The 15,979-nt window shown below is 48.1% G+C and overlaps 16 non-coding genes across 16 annotated transcripts; all 16 read right to left on the reverse strand.

Annotated features, from left to right (window-relative positions):
* Window positions 1-424: 424 nt before the first annotated feature.
* On the reverse strand, window positions 425-496 carry trnaf-gaa (transfer RNA phenylalanine (anticodon GAA)). The gene has a single exon. It is a non-coding gene; the product is annotated as a tRNA-Phe (tRNA).
* Window positions 497-1,501: 1,005 nt separating this feature from the next.
* Window positions 1,502-1,573, reverse strand: trnac-gca (transfer RNA cysteine (anticodon GCA)). Its single transcript has one exon. It is a non-coding gene; the product is annotated as a tRNA-Cys (tRNA).
* Window positions 1,574-3,633: 2,060 nt separating this feature from the next.
* trnac-gca (transfer RNA cysteine (anticodon GCA)) lies at window positions 3,634-3,705 on the reverse strand. Its single transcript has one exon. It is a non-coding gene; the product is annotated as a tRNA-Cys (tRNA).
* A 468-nt stretch (window positions 3,706-4,173) lies between these two features.
* On the reverse strand, window positions 4,174-4,245 carry trnac-gca (transfer RNA cysteine (anticodon GCA)). Its single transcript has one exon. It is a non-coding gene; the product is annotated as a tRNA-Cys (tRNA).
* Window positions 4,246-4,701: 456 nt separating this feature from the next.
* Window positions 4,702-4,773, reverse strand: trnac-gca (transfer RNA cysteine (anticodon GCA)). The gene has a single exon. It is a non-coding gene; the product is annotated as a tRNA-Cys (tRNA).
* A 1,007-nt stretch (window positions 4,774-5,780) lies between these two features.
* Window positions 5,781-5,852, reverse strand: trnac-gca (transfer RNA cysteine (anticodon GCA)). Its single transcript has one exon. It is a non-coding gene; the product is annotated as a tRNA-Cys (tRNA).
* Window positions 5,853-6,845: 993 nt separating this feature from the next.
* On the reverse strand, window positions 6,846-6,917 carry trnac-gca (transfer RNA cysteine (anticodon GCA)). The gene has a single exon. It is a non-coding gene; the product is annotated as a tRNA-Cys (tRNA).
* Window positions 6,918-7,384: 467 nt separating this feature from the next.
* On the reverse strand, window positions 7,385-7,456 carry trnac-gca (transfer RNA cysteine (anticodon GCA)). The gene has a single exon. It is a non-coding gene; the product is annotated as a tRNA-Cys (tRNA).
* A 1,522-nt stretch (window positions 7,457-8,978) lies between these two features.
* trnac-gca (transfer RNA cysteine (anticodon GCA)) lies at window positions 8,979-9,050 on the reverse strand. The gene has a single exon. It is a non-coding gene; the product is annotated as a tRNA-Cys (tRNA).
* Window positions 9,051-10,044: 994 nt separating this feature from the next.
* On the reverse strand, window positions 10,045-10,116 carry trnac-gca (transfer RNA cysteine (anticodon GCA)). The gene has a single exon. It is a non-coding gene; the product is annotated as a tRNA-Cys (tRNA).
* A 455-nt stretch (window positions 10,117-10,571) lies between these two features.
* On the reverse strand, window positions 10,572-10,643 carry trnac-gca (transfer RNA cysteine (anticodon GCA)). Its single transcript has one exon. It is a non-coding gene; the product is annotated as a tRNA-Cys (tRNA).
* Window positions 10,644-11,648: 1,005 nt separating this feature from the next.
* On the reverse strand, window positions 11,649-11,720 carry trnac-gca (transfer RNA cysteine (anticodon GCA)). The gene has a single exon. It is a non-coding gene; the product is annotated as a tRNA-Cys (tRNA).
* Window positions 11,721-12,187: 467 nt separating this feature from the next.
* On the reverse strand, window positions 12,188-12,259 carry trnac-gca (transfer RNA cysteine (anticodon GCA)). The gene has a single exon. It is a non-coding gene; the product is annotated as a tRNA-Cys (tRNA).
* A 1,522-nt stretch (window positions 12,260-13,781) lies between these two features.
* trnac-gca (transfer RNA cysteine (anticodon GCA)) lies at window positions 13,782-13,853 on the reverse strand. The gene has a single exon. It is a non-coding gene; the product is annotated as a tRNA-Cys (tRNA).
* A 993-nt stretch (window positions 13,854-14,846) lies between these two features.
* trnac-gca (transfer RNA cysteine (anticodon GCA)) lies at window positions 14,847-14,918 on the reverse strand. The gene has a single exon. It is a non-coding gene; the product is annotated as a tRNA-Cys (tRNA).
* A 467-nt stretch (window positions 14,919-15,385) lies between these two features.
* trnac-gca (transfer RNA cysteine (anticodon GCA)) lies at window positions 15,386-15,457 on the reverse strand. Its single transcript has one exon. It is a non-coding gene; the product is annotated as a tRNA-Cys (tRNA).
* Between the last annotated feature and the right edge of the window lie 522 nt (window positions 15,458-15,979).

Raw genomic sequence — 15,979 nt, forward strand, 5'->3', positions numbered from 1 at the left:
CACATATTACAGTGACAATTGTCTAAAACAACTCTCTTGACTGCGCCTTTCAACAGTTTACGTGCAGTACAGATGTTTTGTATGTGGAACCTAACTCCAAAATGACTGTCTGACTTCAATGGCATTTGCATCGGAAATGGAAATGGCTGAGTGATGGACGGAAGATATTGCGCAGATGCACTCATCGAGTGCATCCGCGCTGACCGTATGTACGTGCAAAGCTTTCATGCTCTCGTTTCGGGGCTGCAGTGCATGTTTTGCAACATCTCATGATGCAACACGGATCTTCGTTTCTTTGAGGTGTTCATCGTAGAAGGAACCTTGCTGTGGTAGCAAAACACCCCTCCTTCAGTGTTTCCTGTGCAGGAGGGGCAACAGCAGTTACTTGAAAAGCCGCTCCAGTGCCGGGAAGTTGCTTGTATAAAGGGGGCACCCAGATTTGAACTGGGGACCTCTTGATCTTCAGTCAAATGCTCTACCACTGAGCTATACCCCCAACAGAAAACTGCGGTGCATGTTTACACTTTCCACATACTACAGTGACAATTGTCTAAAACAACTCTCTTGTCTGCGCCTTTCAACAGTTTACGTGCAGCACAGATGTTTTGTATGTGGAACCTAACTCCAAAATGACTGTCTGACTTCAATGGCATTTGCATCGGAACTGGAAATGGCTGAGTGGTAGAGTTCAGATGGACGGAAGATATTGCGCAGATGCACTCATAGAGTGCATCCGCGCTGACCGTATGTACGTGCAACGCTTTCATGCTCTCGTTTCGGGGCTGCAGTGCATGTTTTGCAACATCTCACGATGCAACACGGATCTTCGTGTCTTTGAGGTGTTCATCAAAGAAGGAACCTTGCTGTGGTAGCAAAACACCCCTCCTTCAGTGTTTCCTGTGCAGGATGGGCAACGGCAGTTACTTGAAAAGCCGCTCCAGTGCAGGGAAGTTGCTTGTATAAAGGGGGCACCCAGATTGGAACTGGGGACCTCTGGATCTGCAGTCAAATGCTCTACCACTGAGCTAGACACCCACGAGAAAAAGGCGGTGCATGTTTACACTTTCCACATACTACAATGACAATTGTCTAAAACAACTCTCTTGTCTGCGCCTTTCATCAGTTTACGTGCAGCACAGATGTTTTGTATGTGGAACCTAACTCCAAAATGACTGTCTGACTTCAATGGCATTTGCATCGGAAATGGAAATGGCTGAGTGGTAGAGTTCAGATGGACGGAAGATATTGCGCAGATGCACTCATAGAGTGCATCCGCGCTGACCGTATGCACGTGCAACGCTTTCATGCTCTCGTTTCTGCGCTGCAGTGCATGTTTTGCAACATCTCACGATGCAACACGGATCTTCGTGTCTTTGAGGTGTTCATCGTAGAAGGAACCTTGCTGTGGTAGCAAAACACCCCTCCTTCAGTGTTTCCTGTGCAGGAGGGGCAACGGCAGTTACTTGAAAAGCCGCTCCAGTGTCGGGAAGTTGCTTGGAAAAGGGGGCACCCAGATTGGAACTGGGGACCTCTTGATCTGCAGTCAAATGCTCTACCACTGAGCTATACCCCCAACGGAAAACTGCGGTGCATGTTTATACTTTCCACATACTACAATGACAATTGTCTAAAACAACTGTCTTGTCTGCGCCTTTCATCAGTTTACGTGCAACACAGATGTTTTGTATGTGGAACCTAACTCCAAAATGACTGTCTGACTTCAATGGCATTTGCATCGGTAATGGAAATGGCTGAGTGGTAGAGTTCAGATGGACGGAAGATATTGCGCAGATGCACTCATAGAGTGCATCCGCGCTGACCGTATGCACGTGCAACGCTTTCATGCTCTCGTTTCTGCGCTGCAGTGCATGTTTTGCAACATCTCACGATGCAACACGGATCTTCGTGTCTTTGAGGTGTTCATCGTAGAAGGAACCTTGCTGTGGTAGCAAAACACCCCTCCTTCAGTGTTTCCTGTGCAGGAGGGGCAACGGCAGTTACTTGAAAAGCCGCTCCAGTGCCGGGAAGTTGCTTGTATAAAGGGGGCACCCAGATTTGAACAGGGGACCTCTTGATCTGCAGTCAAAGGCTCTACCACTGAGCTATACCCCCACCGGGAAACTGCGGTGCATGTTTACACTTTCCACATATTACAGTGACAATTGTCTAAAACAACTCTCTTGTCTGCGCCTTTCAACAGTTTACGTGCAGTACAGATGTTTTGTATGTGGAACCTAACTCCAAAATGACTGTCTGACTTCAATGGCATTTGCATCGGAAATGGAAATGGCTGAGTGATGGACGGAAGATATTGCGCAGATGCACTCATCGAGTGCATCCGCGCTGACCGTATGTACGTGCAACGCTTTCATGCTCTCGTTTCGGGGCTGCAGTGCATGTTTTGCAACATCTCACGATGCAACACGGATCTTTGTGTCTTTGAGGTGTTCATCATAGAAGGAACCTTGCTGTGGTAGCAAAACACCCCTCCTTCAGTGTTTCCTGTGCAGGATGGGCAACGGCAGTTACTTGAAAAGCCGCTCCAGTGCAGGGAAGTTGCTTGTATAAAGGGGGCACCCAGATTTGAACTGGGGACCTCTTGATCTGCAGTAAAATGCTCTACCACTGAGCTATAACCCCAACAGAAAACTGCGGTGCATGTTTACACTTTCCACATACTACAGTGACAATTGTCTAAAACAAGTCTCTTGTCTGCGCCTTTCAACAGTTTACGTGCAGCACAGATGTTTTGTATGTGGAACCTAACTCCAAAATGACTGTCTGACTTCAATGGCATTTGCATCGGAAATGGAAATGGCTGAGTGGTAGAGTCCAGATGGACGGAAGATATTGCTCCGATGACCTCGGCGCTGACCGTATGCACGTGCAATGCTTTCATGCTCTCGTTTCGGCGCTGCAGTGCATGTTTTGCAACATCTCACGATGCAACACGGATCTTCGTGTCTTTGAGGTGTTCATCAATGAAGGAACCTTGCTGTGGTAGCAAAACACCCCTCCTTCAGTGTTTCCTGTGCAGGATGGGCAACGGCAGTTACTTGAAAAGCCGCTCCAGTGCAGGGAAGTTGCTTGTATAAAGGGGGCACCCAGATTTGAACTGGGGACCTCTGGATCTGCAGTCAAATGCTCTACCACTGAGCTAGACACCCACAAGAAAAAGGCGGTGCATGTTTACACTTTCCACATACTACAATGACAATTGTCTAAAACAACTCTCTTGTCTGCGCCTTTCATCAGTTTACGTGCAGCACAGATGTTTTGTATGTGGAACCTAACTCCAAAATGACTGTCTGACTTCAATGGCATTTGCATCGGAAATGGAAATGGCTGAGTGGTAGAGTTCAGATGGACGGAAGATATTGCGCAGATGCACTCATAGAGTGCATCCGCGCTGACCGTATGCACGTGCAACGCTTTCATGCTCTCGTTTCTGCGCTGCAGTGCATGTTTTGCAACATCTCACGATGCAACACGGATCTTCGTGTCTTTGAGGTGTTCATCGTAGAAGGAACCTTGCTGTGGTAGCAAAACACCCCTCCTTCAGTGTTTCCTGTGCAGGAGGGGCAACGGCAGTTACTTGAAAAGCCGCTCCAGTGTCGGGAAGTTGCTTGGAAAAGGGGGCACCCAGATTTGAACTGGGGACCTCTTGATCTGCAGTCAAATGCTCTACCACTGAGCTATACCCCCAACGGAAAACTGCGGTGCATGTTTATACTTTCCACATACTACAATGACAATTGTCGAAAACAACTGTCTTGTCTGCGCCTTTCAACAGTTTACGTGCAGCACAGATGTTTTGTATGTGGAACCTAACTCCAAAATGACTGTCTGACTTCAATGGCATTTGCATCGGAAATGGAAATGGCTGAGTGGTAGAGTTCAGATGGACGGAAGATATTGCGCAGATGCACTCATAGAGTGCATCCGCGCTGACCGTATGTACGTGCAACGCTTTCATGCTCTCGTTTCGGGGCTGCAGTGCATGTTTTGCAACATCTCACGATGCAACACGGATCTTCGTGTCTTTGAGGTGTTCTTCAAAGAAGGAACCTTTGCTGTGGTCGCAAAACACCCCTCCTTCAGTGTTTCCTGTGCAGGATGGGCAACGGCAGTTACTTGAAAAGCCGCTCCAGTGCCGGGAAGTTGCTTGTATAAAGGGGGCACCCAGATTTGAACTGGGGACCTCTTGATCTGCAGTCAAATGCTCTACCACTGAGCTATACCCCCACCGGGAAACTGCGGTGCATGTTTACACTTTCCACATATTACAGTGACAATTGTCTAAAACAACTCTCTTGACTGCGCCTTTCAACAGTTTACGTGCAGTACAGATGTTTTGTATGTGGAACCTAACTCCAAAATGACTGTCTGACTTCAATGGCATTTGCATCGGAAATGGAAATGGCTGAGTGATGGACGGAAGATATTGCGCAGATGCACTCATCGAGTGCATCCGCGCTGACCGTATGTACGTGCAAAGCTTTCATGCTCTCGTTTCGGGGCTGCAGTGCATGTTTTGCAACATCTCATGATGCAACACGGATCTTCGTGTCTTTGAGGTGTTCATCGTAGAAGGAACCTTGCTGTGGTAGCAAAACACCCCTCCTTCAGTGTTTCCTGTGCAGGAGGGGCAACAGCAGTTACTTGAAAAGCCGCTCCAGTGCCGGGAAGTTGCTTGTATAAAGGGGGCACCCAGATTTGAACTGGGGATCTCTTGATCTGCAGTCAAATGCTCTACCACTGAGCTATACCCCCAACAGAAAACTGCGGTGCATGTTTACACTTTCCACATACTACAGTGACAATTGTCTAAAACAACTCTCTTGTCTGCGCCTTTCAACAGTTTACGTGCAGCACAGATGTTTTGTATGTGGAACCTAACTCCAAAATGACTGTCTGACTTCAATGGCATTTGCATCGGAACTGGAAATGGCTGAGTGGTAGAGTTCAGATGGACGGAAGATATTGCGCAGATGCACTCATAGAGTGCATCCGCGCTGACCGTATGTACGTGCAACGCTTTCATGCTCTCGTTTCGGGGCTGCAGTGCATGTTTTGCAACATCTCACGATGCAACACGGATCTTCGTGTCTTTGAGGTGTTCTTCAAAGAAGGAACCTTTGCTGTGGTCGCAAAACACCCCTCCTTCAGTGTTTCCTGTGCAGGATGGGCAACGGCAGTTACTTGAAAAGCCGCTCCAGTGCAGGGAAGTTGCTTGTATAACGGGGGCACCCAGATTTGAACTGGGGACCTCTGGATCTGCAGTCAAATGCTCTACCACTGAGCTATACTCCCACGAGAAAACGGCGGTGCATGTTTACACTTTCCACATACTACAATGACAATTGTCTAAAACAACTCTCTTGTCTGCGCCTTTCATCAGTTTACGTGCAGCACAGATGTTTTGTATGTGGAACCTAACTCCAAAATGACTGTCTGACTTCAATGGCATTTGCATCGGAAATGGAAATGGCTGAGTGGTAGAGTTCAGATGGACGGAAGATATTGCGCAGATGCACTCATAGAGTGCATCCGCGCTGACCGTATGCACGTGCAACGCTTTCATGCTCTCGTTTCTGCGCTGCAGTGCATGTTTTGCAACATCTCACGATGCAACACGGATCTTCGTGTCTTTGAGGTGTTCATCGTAGAAGGAACCTTGCTGTGGTAGCAAAACACCCCTCCTTCAGTGTTTCCTGTGCAGGAGGGGCAACGGCAGTTACTTGAAAAGCCGCTCCAGTGCCGGGAAGTTGCTTGTATAAAGAGGGCACCCAGATTTGAACTGGGGACCTCTTGATCTGCAGTCAAATGCTCTACCACTGAGCTATACCCCCAGCGGAAAACTGCGGTGCATGTTTACACTTTCCACATATTACAGTGACAATTGTCTAAAACAACTCTCTTGTCTGCGCCTTTCAACAGTTTACGTGCAGCACAGATGTTTTGTATGTGGAACCTAACTCCAAAATGACTGTCTGACTTCAATGGCATTTGCATCGGAAATGGAAATGGCTGAGTGGTAGAGTTCAGGTGGACGGAAGATATTGCTCCGATGACCTCGGCGCTGACCGTATGCACGTGCAATGCTTTCATGCTCTCGTTTCTGCGCTGCAGTGCATGTTTTGCAACATCTCACGATGCAACACGGATCTTCGTGTCTTTGAGGTGTTCATCAAAGAAGGAACCTTGCTGTGGTAGCAAAACACCCCTCCTTCAGTGTTTCCTGTGCAGGATGGGCAACGGCAGTTACTTGAAAAGCCGCTCCAGTGCAGGGAAGTTGCTTGTATAAAGGGGGCACCCAGATTTGAACTGGGGACCTCTGGATCTGCAGTCAAATGCTCTACCACTGAGCTAGACACCCACAAGAAAAAGGCGGTGCATGTTTACACTTTCCACATACTACAATGACAATTGTCTAAAACAACTCTCTTGTCTGCGCCTTTCATCAGTTTACGTGCAGCACAGATGTTTTGTATGTGGAACCTAACTCCAAAATGACTGTCTGACTTCAATGGCATTTGCATCGGAAATGGAAATGGCTGAGTGGTAGAGTTCAGATGGACGGAAGATATTGCGCAGATGCACTCATAGAGTGCATCCGCGCTGACCGTATGCACGTGCAACGCTTTCATGCTCTCGTTTCTGCGCTGCAGTGCATGTTTTGCAACATCTCACGATGCAACACGGATCTTCGTGTCTTTGAGGTGTTCATCGTAGAAGGAACCTTGCTGTGGTAGCAAAACACCCCTCCTTCAGTGTTTCCTGTGCAGGAGGGGCAACGGCAGTTACTTGAAAAGCCGCTCCAGTGTCGGGAAGTTGCTTGGAAAAGGGGGCACCCAGATTTGAACTGGGGACCTCTTGATCTGCAGTCAAATGCTCTACCACTGAGCTATACCCCCAACGGAAAACTGCGGTGCATGTTTATACTTTCCACATACTACAATGACAATTGTCTAAAACAACTGTCTTGTCTGCGCCTTTCATCAGTTTACGTGCAACACAGATGTTTTGTATGTGGAACCTAACTCCAAAATGACTGTCTGACTTCAATGGCATTTGCATCGGTAATGGAAATGGCTGAGTGGTAGAGTTCAGATGGACGGAAGATATTGCGCAGATGCACTCATAGAGTGCATCCGCGCTGACCGTATGCACGTGCAACGCTTTCATGCTCTCGTTTCTGCGCTGCAGTGCATGTTTTGCAACATCTCACGATGCAACACGGATCTTCGTGTCTTTGAGGTGTTCATCGTAGAAGGAACCTTGCTGTGGTAGCAAAACACCCCTCCTTCAGTGTTTCCTGTGCAGGAGGGGCAACGGCAGTTACTTGACAAGCCGCTCCAGTGCCGGGAAGTTGCTTGTATAAAGGGGGCACCCAGATTTGAACTGGGGACCTCTTGATCTGCAGTCAAATGCTCTACCACTGAGCTATACCCCCACCGGGAAACTGCGGTGCATGTTTACACTTTCCACATATTACAGTGACAATTGTCTAAAACAACTCTCTTGTCTGCGCCTTTCAACAGTTTACGTGCAGTACAGATGTTTTGTATGTGGAACCTAACTCCAAAATGACTGTCTGACTTCAATGGCATTTGCATCGGAAATGGAAATGGCTGAGTGATGGACGGAAGATATTGCGCAGATGCACTCATCGAGTGCATCCGCGCTGACCGTATGTACGTGCAACGCTTTCATGCTCTCGTTTCGGGGCTGCAGTGCATGTTTTGCAACATCTCACGATGCAACACGGATCTTTGTGTCTTTGAGGTGTTCATCATAGAAGGAACCTTGCTGTGGTAGCAAAACACCCCTCCTTCAGTGTTTCCTGTGCAGGATGGGCAACGGCAGTTACTTGAAAAGCCGCTCCAGTGCAGGGAAGTTGCTTGTATAAAGGGGGCACCCAGATTTGAACTGGGGACCTCTTGATCTGCAGTAAAATGCTCTACCACTGAGCTATAACCCCAACAGAAAACTGCGGTGCATGTTTACACTTTCCACATACTACAGTGACAATTGTCTAAAACAAGTCTCTTGTCTGCGCCTTTCAACAGTTTACGTGCAGCACAGATGTTTTGTATGTGGAACCTAACTCCAAAATGACTGTCTGACTTCAATGGCATTTGCATCGGAAATGGAAATGGCTGAGTGGTAGAGTCCAGATGGACGGAAGATATTGCTCCGATGACCTCGGCGCTGACCGTATGCACGTGCAATGCTTTCATGCTCTCGTTTCGGCGCTGCAGTGCATGTTTTGCAACATCTCACGATGCAACACGGATCTTCGTGTCTTTGAGGTGTTCATCAAAGAAGGAACCTTGCTGTGGTAGCAAAACACCCCTCCTTCAGTGTTTCCTGTGCAGGATGGTCAACGGCATTTACTTGAAAAGCCGCTCCAGTGCAGGGAAGTTGCTTGTATAAAGGGGGCACCCAGATTTGAACTGGGGACCTCTGGATCTGCAGTCAAATGCTCTACCACTGAGCCAGACACCCACAAGAAAAAGGCGGTGCATGTTTACACTTTCCACATACTACAATGACAATTGTCTAAAACAACTCTCTTGTCTGCGCCTTTCATCAGTTTACGTGCAGCACAGATGTTTTGTATGTGGAACCTAACTCCAAAATGACTGTCTGACTTCAATGGCATTTGCATCGGAAATGGAAATGGCTGAGTGGTAGAGTTCAGATGGACGGAAGATATTGCGCAGATGCACTCATAGAGTGCATCCGCGCTGACCGTATGCACGTGCAACGCTTTCATGCTCTCGTTTCTGCGCTGCAGTGCATGTTTTGCAACATCTCACGATGCAACACGGATCTTCGTGTCTTTGAGGTGTTCATCGTAGAAGGAACCTTGCTGTGGTAGCAAAACACCCCTCCTTCAGTGTTTCCTGTGCAGGATGGGCAACGGCAGTTACTTGAAAAGCCGCTCCAGTGCAGGGAAGTTGCTTGTATAAAGGGGGCACCCAGATTTGAACTGGGGACCTCTTGATCTGCAGTCAAATGCTCTACCACTGAGCTATACCCCCAACGGAAAACTGCGGTGCATGTTTATACTTTCCACACACTACAGTGACAATTGTCGAAAACAACTCTTTTGTCTGTGCCTTTCAACAGTTTACGTGCAGCACAGATGTTTTGTATGTGGAACCTAACTCCAAAATGACTGTCTGACTTCAATGGCATTTGCATCGGAAATGGAAATGGCTGAGTGGTAGAGTCCAGATGGACGGAAGATATTGCTCCGATGACCTCGGCGCTGACCGTATGCACGTGCAATGCTTTCATGCTCTCGTTTCGGCGCTGCAGTGCATGTTTTGCAACATCTCACGATGCAACACGGATCTTCGTGTCTTTGAGGTGTTCATCGTAGAAGGAACCTTGCTGTGGTAGCAAAACACCCCTCCTTCAGTGTTTCCTGTGCAGGATGGGCAACGGCAGTTACTTGAAAAGCCGCTCCAGTGCAGGGAAGTTGCTTGTATAAAGGGGGCACCCAGATTTGAACTGGGGACCTCTGGATCTGCAGTCAAATGCTCTACCACTGAGCTATACCCCCAACGGAAAACTGCGGTGCATGTTTATACTTTCCACACACTACAGTGACAATTGTCGAAAACAACTCTTTTGTCTGTGCCTTTCAACAGTTTACGTGCAGCACAGATGTTTTGTATGTGGAACCTAACTCCAAAATGACTGTCTGACTTCAATGGCATTTGCATCGGAACTGGAAATGGCTGAGTGGTAGAGTTCAGATGGACGGAAGATATTGCGCAGATGCACTCATAGAGTGCATCCGCGCTGACCGTATGTACGTGCAACGCTTTCATGCTCTCGTTTCGGGGCTGCAGTGCATGTTTTGCAACATCTCACGATGCTCCACGGATCTTTGAGTCTTTGAGGTGTTCATCATAGAAGGAACCTTGCTGTGGTAGCAAAACACCCCTCCTTCAGTGTTTCCTGTGCAGGAGGGGCAACGGCAGTTACTTGAAAAGCCGCTCCAGTGCCGGGAAGTTGCTTGTATAAAGGGGGCACCCAGATTTGAACTGGGGACCTCTTGATCTGCAGTCAAATGCTCTACCACTGAGCTATACCCCCACCGGGAAACTGCGGTGCATGTTTACACTTTCCACATATTACAGTGACAATTGTCTAAAACAACTCTCTTGACTGCGCCTTTCAACAGTTTACGTGCAGTACAGATGTTTTGTATGTGGAACCTAACTCCAAAATGACTGTCTGACTTCAATGGCATTTGCATCGGAAATGGAAATGGCTGAGTGATGGACGGAAGATATTGCGCAGATGCACTCATCGAGTGCATCCGCGCTGACCGTATGTACGTGCAAAGCTTTCATGCTCTCGTTTCTGCGCTGCAGTGCATGTTTTGCAACATCTCACGATGCAACACGGATCTTCGTGTCTTTGAGGTGTTCATCGTAGAAGGAACCTTGCTGTGGTAGCAAAACACCCCTCCTTCAGTGTTTCCTGTGCAGGAGGGGCAACGGCAGTTACTTGAAAAGCCGCTCCAGTGTCGGGAAGTTGCTTGGAAAAGGGGGCACCCAGATTGGAACTGGGGACCTCTTGATCTGCAGTCAAATGCTCTACCACTGAGCTATACCCCCAACGGAAAACTGCGGTGCATGTTTATACTTTCCACATACTACAATGACAATTGTCTAAAACAACTGTCTTGTCTGCGCCTTTCATCAGTTTACGTGCAACACAGATGTTTTGTATGTGGAACCTAACTCCAAAATGACTGTCTGACTTCAATGGCATTTGCATCGGTAATGGAAATGGCTGAGTGGTAGAGTTCAGATGGACGGAAGATATTGCGCAGATGCACTCATAGAGTGCATCCGCGCTGACCGTATGCACGTGCAACGCTTTCATGCTCTCGTTTCTGCGCTGCAGTGCATGTTTTGCAACATCTCACGATGCAACACGGATCTTCGTGTCTTTGAGGTGTTCATCGTAGAAGGAACCTTGCTGTGGTAGCAAAACACCCCTCCTTCAGTGTTTCCTGTGCAGGAGGGGCAACGGCAGTTACTTGAAAAGCCGCTCCAGTGCCTGGAAGTTGCTTGTATAAAGGGGGCACCCAGATTTGGGCTGGGGACCTCTTGATCTGCAGTCAAATGCTCTACCACTGAGCTATACCCCCACCGGGAAACTGCGGTGCATGTTTACACTTTCCACATATTACAGTGACAATTGTCTAAAACAACTCTCTTGTCTGCGCCTTTCAACAGTTTACGTGCAGTACAGATGTTTTGTATGTGGAACCTAACTCCAAAATGACTGTCTGACTTCAATGGCATTTGCATCGGAAATGGAAATGGCTGAGTGGTAGAGTTCAGATGGACGGAAGATATTGCGCAGATGCACTCATAGAGTGCATCCGCGCTGACCGTATGCACGTGCAACGCTTTCATGCTCTCGTTTCTGCGCTGCAGTGCATGTTTTGCAACATCTCACGATGCAACACGGATCTTCGTGTCTTTGAGGTGTTCATCGTAGAAGGAACCTTGCTGTGGTAGCAAAACACCCCTCCTTCAGTGTTTCCTGTGCAGGAGGGGCAACGGCAGTTACTTGAAAAGCCGCTCCAGTGTCGGGAAGTTGCTTGGAAAAGGGGGCACCCAGATTTGAACTGGGGACCTCTTGATCTGCAGTCAAATGCTCTACCACTGAGCTATACCCCCAACGGAAAACTGCGGTGCATGTTTATACTTTCCACATACTACAATGACAATTGTCGAAAACAACTGTCTTGTCTGCGCCTTTCAACAGTTTACGTGCAGCACAGATGTTTTGTATGTGGAACCTAACTCCAAAATGACTGTCTGACTTCAATGGCATTTGCATCGGAAATGGAAATGGCTGAGTGGTAGAGTTCAGATGGACGGAAGATATTGCGCAGATGCACTCATCGAGTGCATCCGCGCTGACCATATGCACGTGCGATGCTTTCATGCTCTCGTTTCAGCGCTGCAGTGCATGTTTTGCAACATCTCACGATGCAACACGGATCTTCGTGTCTTTGAGGTGTTCATCGTAGAAGGAACCTTGCTGTGGTAGCAAAACACCCCTCCTTCAGTGTTTCCTGTGCAGGAGGGGCAACGGCAGTTACTTGAAAAGCCGCTCCAGTGCCGGGAAGTTGCTTGTATAAAGGGGGCACCCAGATTTGAACTGGGGACCTCTTGATCTGCAGTCAAATGCTCTACCACTGAGCTATACCCCCACCGGGAAACTGCGGTGCATGTTTACACTTTCCACATATTACAGTGACAATTGTCTAAAACAACTCTCTTGACTGCGCCTTTCAACAGTTTACGTGCAGCACAGATGTTTTGTATGTGGAACCTAACTCCAAAATGACTGTCTGACTTCAATGGCATTTGCATCGGAACTGGAAATGGCTGAGTGGTGGACGTAAGATATTGCGCAGATGCACTCATCGAGTGCATCCGCGCTGACCGTATGTACGTGCAAGGCTTTCATGCTCTCGTTTCGGGGCTGCAGTGCATGTTTTGCAACATCTCACGATGCAACACGGATCTTTGTGTCTTTGAGGTGTTCATCGTAGAAGGAACCTTGCTGTGGTAGCAAAACACCCCTCCTTCAGTGTTTCCTGTGCAGGATGGGCAACGGCAGTTACTTGAAAAGCCGCTCCAGTGCCGGGAAGTTGCTTCTATGAAGGGGGCACCCAGATTTGAACTGGGGACCTCTTGATCTGCAGTAAAATGCTCTACCACTGAGCTATACCCCCAACAGAAAACTGCGGTGCATGTTTACACTTTCCACATACTACAGTGACAATTGTCTAAAACAACTCTCTTGTCTGCGCCTTTCAACAGTTTACGTGCAGCACAGATGTTTTGTATGTGGAACCTAACTCCAAAATGACTGTCTGACTTCAATGGCATTTGCATCGGAAATGGAAATGGCTGAGTGGTAGAGTTCAGGTGGACGGAAGATATTGCTCCGATGACCTCGGCGCTGACCGTATGCACGTGCAATGCTTTCATGCTCTCGTTTCTGCGCTGCAGTGCATGTTTTGCAACATCTCACGATGCAACACGGATCTTCGTGTCTTTGAGGTGTTCATCAAAGAAGGAACCTTGCTGTGGTAGCAAAACACCCCTCCTTCAGTGTTTCCTGTGCAGGATGGGCAACGGCAGTTACTTGAAAAGCCGCTCCAGTGCAGGGAAGTTGCTTGTATAAAGGGGGCACCCAGATTTGAACTGGGGATCTCTGGATCTGCAGTCAAATGCTCTACCACTGAGCTAGACTCCCATGAGAAAAGGGCGGTGCATGTTTACACTTTCCACATACTACAATGACAATTGTCTAAAACAACTCTCTTGTCTGCGCCTTTCATCAGTTTACGTGCAGCACAGATGTTTTGTATGTGGAACCTTACTCCATTTTGACTGTCTGACTTCAATGGCATTTGCATCGGAACTGGAAATGGCTGAGTGGTAGAGTTCAGATGGACGGAAGATATTGCGCAGATGCACTCATCGAGTGCATCCGCGCTGACCATATGCACGTGCGATGCTTTCATGCTCTCGTTTCAGCGCTGCAGTGCATGTTTTGCAACATCTCACGATGCAACACGGATCTTCGTGTCTTTGAGGTGTTCATCGTAGAAGGAACCTTGCTGTGGTAGCAAAACACCCCTCCTTCAGTGTTTCCTGTGCAGGAGGGGCAACGGCAGTTACTTGAAAAGCCGCTCCAGTGCCGGGAAGTTGCTTGTATAAAGAGGGCACCCAGATTTGAACTGGGGACCTCTTGATCTGCAGTCAAATGCTCTACCACTGAGCTATACCCCCAGCGGAAAACTGCGGTGCATGTTTACACTTTCCACATATTACAGTGACAATTGTCTAAAACAACTCTCTTGTCTGCGCCTTTCAACAGTTTACGTGCAGCACAGATGTTTTGTATGTGGAACCTAACTCCAAAATGACTGTCTGACTTCAATGGCATTTGCATCGGAAATGGAAATGGCTGAGTGGTAGAGTTCAGGTGGACGGAAGATATTGCTCCGATGACCTCGGCGCTGACCGTATGCACGTGCAATGCTTTCATGCTCTCGTTTCTGCGCTGCAGTGCATGTTTTGCAACATCTCACGATGCAACACGGATCTTCGTGTCTTTGAGGTGTTCATCAAAGAAGGAACCTTGCTGTGGTAGCAAAACACCCCTCCTTCAGTGTTTCCTGTGCAGGATGGGCAACGGCAGTTACTTGAAAAGCCGCTCCAGTGCAGGGAAGTTGCTTGTATAAAGGGGGCACCCAGATTTGAACTGGGGACCTCTGGATCTGCAGTCAAATGCTCTACCACTGAGCTAGACACCCACAAGAAAAAGGCGGTGCATGTTTACACTTTCCACATACTACAATGACAATTGTCTAAAACAACTCTCTTGTCTGCGCCTTTCATCAGTTTACGTGCAGCACAGATGTTTTGTATGTGGAACCTAACTCCAAAATGACTGTCTGACTTCAATGGCATTTGCATCGGAAATGGAAATGGCTGAGTGGTAGAGTTCAGATGGACGGAAGATATTGCGCAGATGCACTCATAGAGTGCATCCGCGCTGACCGTATGCACGTGCAACGCTTTCATGCTCTCGTTTCTGCGCTGCAGTGCATGTTTTGCAACATCTCACGATGCAACACGGATCTTCGTGTCTTTGAGGTGTTCATCGTAGAAGGAACCTTGCTGTGGTAGCAAAACACCCCTCCTTCAGTGTTTCCTGTGCAGGAGGGGCAACGGCAGTTACTTGAAAAGCCGCTCCAGTGTCGGGAAGTTGCTTGGAAAAGGGGGCACCCAGATTTGAACTGGGGACCTCTTGATCTGCAGTCAAATGCTCTACCACTGAGCTATACCCCCAACGGAAAACTGCGGTGCATGTTTATACTTTCCACATACTACAATGACAATTGTCTAAAACAACTGTCTTGTCTGCGCCTTTCATCAGTTTACGTGCAACACAGATGTTTTGTATGTGGAACCTAACTCCAAAATGACTGTCTGACTTCAATGGCATTTGCATCGGTAATGGAAATGGCTGAGTGGTAGAGTTCAGATGGACGGAAGATATTGCGCAGATGCACTCATAGAGTGCATCCGCGCTGACCGTATGCACGTGCAACGCTTTCATGCTCTCGTTTCTGCGCTGCAGTGCATGTTTTGCAACATCTCACGATGCAACACGGATCTTCGTGTCTTTGAGGTGTTCATCGTAGAAGGAACCTTGCTGTGGTAGCAAAACACCCCTCCTTCAGTGTTTCCTGTGCAGGAGGGGCAACGGCAGTTACTTGACAAGCCGCTCCAGTGCCGGGAAGTTGCTTGTATAAAGGGGGCACCCAGATTTGAACTGGGGACCTCTTGATCTGCAGTCAAATGCTCTACCACTGAGCTATACCCCCACCGGGAAACTGCGGTGCATGTTTACACTTTCCACATATTACAGTGACAATTGTCTAAAACAACTCTCTTGTCTGCGCCTTTCAACAGTTTACGTGCAGTACAGATGTTTTGTATGTGGAACCTAACTCCAAAATGACTGTCTGACTTCAATGGCATTTGCATCGGAAATGGAAATGGCTGAGTGATGGACGGAAGATATTGCGCAGATGCACTCATCGAGTGCATCCGCGCTGACCGTATGTACGTGCAACGCTTTCATGCTCTCGTTTCGGGGCTGCAGTGCATGTTTTGCAACATCTCACGATGCAACACGGATCTTTGTGTCTTTGAGGTGTTCATCATAGAAGGAACCTTGCTGTGGTAGCAAAACACCCCTCCTTCAGTGTTTCCTGTGCAGGATGGGCAACGGCAGTTACTTGAAAAGCCGCTCCAGTGCAGGGAAGTTGCTTGTATAAAGGGGGCACCCAGATTTGAACTGGGGACCTCTTGATCTGCAGTAAAATGCTCTACCACTGAGCTAT

Source organism: Chiloscyllium punctatum, chromosome 42, assembly GCF_047496795.1.
Source record: "Chiloscyllium punctatum isolate Juve2018m chromosome 42, sChiPun1.3, whole genome shotgun sequence".
Lineage (NCBI taxonomy): Eukaryota > Metazoa > Chordata > Chondrichthyes > Orectolobiformes > Hemiscylliidae > Chiloscyllium > Chiloscyllium punctatum.